Consider the following 5435-nt stretch of genomic DNA (forward strand, 5'->3'; position numbering starts at 1 on the left):
ACCGAAGCGCTCCGGGAGGAGATCCCCTCCCCCTGCTGACATTGACAGCCCGGGCGGCAGCAGAGCCACTGCAAATGTCACCGAGGCTCGGGCTGATGGAGGACACGGGCCCGTGTCCTTCCCCGGCCCCGCAGGGATGGCTGCTCTGCCTTTCTGTTCYYCTGCTCTGCCTTTCTGTTCCTCTGCTCTGCTCTGCGCAGCCCCAGGGCCTCTCCTGACTGTGGGAGCCACAAATGTCCCTCGGGTCCTCTGCTGGTGCCACTCACACCCACGGGACACTCCAGCTCAGCTCCCTCCCCAAACAGCCTCAGCTCCCTCCTTCGGGGCTTTGCTCTGTCCCTGGCACTGGGGAGCTGCATTTCCTCCTCTCCACTGACAAAGCCAATCCTGGGTGAAGGAAAAGCCACCAGTTTCTCAGGGACAAGGGGCACAAGAGGAAGCGCTGGCAGAGCAAATGCTGACCGTGGTGATTTCTCAGCCGTGAAATCCAGGCCAAGACCCAGCTCCTCTCCAGGCCAGCCCTGAAGGGTCCCTGATCCGTCTCCTCTCCTGCAGCAGCGAGGCCTGACCCAGCTACAAGGGCTGAACTCCTCCCAGAACGTTCCCAACATTCTGATCCCATTTTGCTCWGACACGGGACCCATCCTGAGCCCTTTGCAGTTTTGTTGCTGGCACTGCCAACAGTTCCATCAGAGAAAAGTGAATTTGTCACTCAGGCTGTGACTGTTCCTCCCCCCACATCCCAGAGCACATCCCTCTCTGCCTCCTCAACTCAATCCCCTCATCCAAGTAACAAATAAAACTCATTTTCTGGGTCCTTCTACCCATTTCCACCCACAATTCAAACACTCAGCTTCCAACCACTCACTCCAAGAGCTGACCCAATTAGCTGATTGCCAATTCCAGCTATGGATGCTCATTGCTTTGTTACAGCAGAGCTGCCTTTTAAAGCAATAATTTATATCAGACAGGATTTGAAATGAAGAGGCCTCAAAAGACCTTCGGCTGAAAGGTGTCCAACAGGAATTTTTAAGAGAAGAGTTCAAATRGATTCTGAAAATAACAGCCTGGTTTTCCGACTCTCCCTTAAGGCCTGCAGCTTGGAGGGCAAGGAAATATTTGGGAGCTTTTGCAGCAGGAAAAGTGACTTTGTGAGATCCTTTAGCAAAGGAGCATCCCTGGCTCCAAAGGCTGTGTTGGACACAGTGTGTGAGGCAGGGAAGGTGCTGCTGACACAGGGACATCTCAGGAGCTCCTCAGTCTCAGGGGGACCCCGGCTCTGCTGCCCAGGCCAAGGGGCTCATTTGGGGCAGGATGGGCTCTGTGCCCCCCTCACCCAGCTCTGGCTCTGGGGTGAGCAGGGAGCTCTCAGGATTTTCCAGTTCCACTGACAAAGCCCAGGGATGCTGGAGCAGCTCTGCAGGCTGTGATTCCCTCTGCTGATCCATCCCCACCCCAGCGCTGGCAGCCCCAAACCCTCACTCAGTGACAGCTCTGAGCTCCCAAACCTGGGAAAATCAACTCAGCACTGACTCCACGGCCACCACAGTTTATAGGACACAACCTGGGCTCCCGAGCCCCTTCCCCACCCGAGTTTTTGGAGCTTCTATTCTGGTGAAGCACAGACAGCACCGGCCCAACCCCGCCACCCTCCACCCACCCTCAGAGCAGAGAGGCACAGCAAAGTCACAACGACCCCCAAACAAAATGACACCAAGAAAGAACTAGAACAAAGAATTGTTTAATCGCTTAACCCTTTCTCTTCCAGGGACCAGAGAAACAAGTTTTCTGCTCCTTCTAATGAGGGCAGTAAGGCTCGTGTGTTACCTCTACAACTGCAGGGGCAAAGTTTACGAGATGATCATCTTTAGTACTCGAAAAAGCGAGAAGCAATGGTCACTGCAACACTAAGAGAATCCTAAAGTCTCCTAACGGAGAGCCCATTGCTAGAATACAAAAATAAAGGAGGCATCCCTGCATATCCCAGGCTAGAAAGAGTTAACCAGAAAGAGCAGGAAGAAGCTTTCCCAAAGAGGGGGTTGAAGTAAACAGCAGAGGTCAATAAAGCAACATCTTCTCCTGACTTCCCCAGCATGTTTTTTTTCCTTCACCAATAAATACAAATTCCTCGTTAACGAGCGACAAGCAGGTAATCTGCCCACAGCAAGGGGAAAAGGGGCTGGAGGCAGAGAGATTTTTCTCTCCCCTTCTCTCCTATTATTATTTATCTTCTTTTTTTTTTTTTTTTTTAACCAAAGCAGCCATTAAAAACAGCAACCCACTGCAGAGGCAGGGAATCCGGTTGCTTTCACACTGCAACTGGCAGGTAAAAGTGCTGCACTGTCTCACAAGGGTAAAAAAAACCAAAAAATAGCTGCCACAGCAAAAGGTGAATGGGGAGGGAGAGGTCTGTTCTCTTCAGAGCTTTCCATCTCAGTCTCTCAGTTTAAAAATCAAAGTCTGCAGACGTTGTCTACTGAAAGCTGAAAAAAAAGTTTGAGTGGGAGGAGAAGAGGGAAAAAAAAAAAGGAGAGGATGCGTCTAGTAGGAAGCCTTAAGCAAAAAAAAAGAAAAGGGCAGACCATGTCAGAAAGCCACCCAAGTGAGGAGAATTTTCTGCTGCCTGTGGGTTTGGAAGAGCAGCGAGTGCTGGGGGTGCACCTGGCTACAGCTACAACCAGGTGAACTCAACAGGCACAGGTACTGCTGAAAACAGTCACAGGAACTGCTGGAAACAGTCACAGGAACTGCTGAAAACAGTCACAGGAACTGCTGGAAACAGTCACAGGTACTGCTGAAAACAGTCACAGGAACTGCTGGAAACAGTCACAGGAACTGCTGAAAACACAAACAGCCCTGGCCCAGTGCAGAGGCAGCTGAGCCCAGGTGAGCCCAGCAGCACAGGGGAGATACAGCCAGGCTGAGCTCAGCAACAGAGGGGAGACTGATCCTGATTCATGGCCCAGGTGAGCCCAGCAGCAGAGGGAGGCTGATCTGATCCTGCACCATGGCTAAGCTGAGCTCAGCAGCAGAGGGGAGGCTGATCTGATCCTGCACCATGGCTAAGCTGAGCCCAGCAGCAGAGGGAAGCTGATCCTGATCCATGGCTAGGCTGAGCCCAGCAGCAGAGGGAGGCTGATCTGATCCTGATCCATGGCTGAGCTGAGCTCAGCAGCAGAGGGGAGGCTGATCTGATCCTGCACCATGGCTAGGCTGAGCACAGCAGCACAGAAAGGCAGATCTGATCCTGATCCATGGCTAGGCTGAGCTCAGCAGCGAGGGGAGGCTGATCTGATCCTGATCCATGGCTGAGCTGAGCTCACAGGGAGCTGTCCCTTCGGGGGCTCCACAGCAGCCTGGGACACAGCAGAGTGTCTGTCTGTCTGTCTGTCTGTCTGAGGGCACCCTCAGGGCCCGTTTTCTCTCTCTGCAGGAACAGCATCCTCGGAGCACTGCTGCCCTCTGTCCCTCCTCTCTCCCGGACTGTTCTGGAAGGCAGAGGCAGCCCCACCTGAGCAGCAAAGGGAGGCCTCTCATCTTTCCACGGCAGCAAAGGGAAGACCAGGGATTGCAGCACACGGAAGAACAGCACACACACATGYACACACACTCCAGACACACCTCACACCCCTGGGACCAAGGCTAACAGGTTCAGACCTTGGCAGGAAGAGACACGAGACAGCGCAGAGTGGTTCAGATCTCCAGGGGCTCTTTGGTCTTAGTTGATAGTCCTAAAAAAACAACCTCCAGAGGTGGTTGTAGCACAGCTGTGTAAGATCTGGGGGGTATTTAGTGTTTGGCAACTGCAAGAGGGGAAAACAGGGCGGTGTTTTAGCCAAGGGGRAGGAATGGAAGTACAGTGCTGTGCTTGCAGGTGTGCTCCTGGCTCTGCAGCCAGGCAGGGAGCAGGGAGGGGAACGAGGGTTCCTGAGAGGACCACGAATCCATCCAATGTTACACCAACAAGGAGCAGGGAGGGCCCACCTCGGCCAGGCCAGAGCTGCACAAAAACGCTGCTTCTGACAGCTCCAAACTGCAGCTGTGCCATTCCCACGGTGACAATGTTCTCAGCTCCACACAGGTGACACAGACAGGAGATGGACACAGCTACACACCCTGGGCAATGCTGAGCTTCTGTCACCTGCCCCTTTCCCCAGCAGCTTCAGTACACGAGCCCTACCTGATCCAACCTGTCCCCATTGCTGATCCAACCTGTCCCCATTGCTGTCACCTCCCTCCATGGGCTCAGGGACCACAGGAGAAAGAATCAAACTGGGCAAGAGTGTCCCGCCCCATGGAGCTCCACACACCCAGCCCTTCACCAACCCTCAGCTCAGACAGGGGACAGGACAGGTGACCTCCAGTCCTCAAAACAGCACAGCTACATCTGCTGACAGCGTGGCTGAGATGGAAGCCAGAAGAAAGATGTTATGGGAGAAAACAGGTGTTTCATGGCCAACAACCCTAAACCAGGGGCCTCTAGACAGGCTGGCAGCAACAGTCAAGCTTTCAAAATCACTGCAGTATATTAATTCATAACCCCTGCCCTAGGTTTGTGTTTTATTCAGGAATTTAACATCCCCCCTGCAATGCAGGCAACAGCCCCTGTATCAGATCATACAGCAGCTCTGGAAAAATAATCACCAGTTTACACTGCTCACAGACAACCCAAAGACCCCTGTAGGGACTAAATTCCACTAAAGGCAAATCCCGGACTGCACTGCCATGGAGGAGGAGGAGGAGGAGGAGGTGATGGTTTAGAGACGGCCGCTCCTGCCCCTGCCAGCTTGTTCTACCCTGTGCATAGTGCCAAACAGTGCAGTCATTCACCAGAGCAAGTTCAGGACAAGGAAACTCGGTTCCCTTTCAGCCAAACAATTAGAGGAAGGAGAGACAGTTCTGTTTTAGCTGGGCCGGCACTGCACTTGCCCTTCTGAGCTGTCCTCATCGTCGGAGCCGGCAGCCCCCGCGCTGGTCAGTCCCGTGATCCGGTAGCCCATGTTGAGCAGCATCACCTCCAGCGGGTCCGCGTTCATGCGCCGCTGGTTGGCCTGGGAAGCGCCTTCCATGTCCACCACCACGCGCCCGTTCAGGGTCTCACTCTGCAGACAGAGGGACAGGGCTCAGCCCCACAGAGAGCAGGGGAGATGCCACAGGAAAGGACAGCAGCAGAGATCCCCACCAAGGGAGCCTCTGGCTGCAGCTCTCACCTCTGGCCGGGGGTTCCAGAGCCGCACCACCGGGTCGATGCCGCTGGTGGCCAGGAAGCAGTAGCTGGGATGGGGCTGCAGACAGTTCACAATGGACTCATCTCCCTGCAGCACTCGCACCAGGTTGGTGGTTTCCTTCTCCCAGATGAAGAAGGAGCCGTCGTCTGAGCCGCTGACGATGTACTGGGCATTGCTAGGGCAGAGAGCAGAGTCTGGGGTCACACT

The sequence above is a fragment of the Malurus melanocephalus genome, unplaced genomic scaffold (genome assembly GCF_030028575.1).
Source record: "Malurus melanocephalus ecotype Western Australia unplaced genomic scaffold, MMel_1.1 scaffold_743, whole genome shotgun sequence".
In the NCBI taxonomy this organism is placed as follows: domain Eukaryota; kingdom Metazoa; phylum Chordata; class Aves; order Passeriformes; family Maluridae; genus Malurus; species Malurus melanocephalus.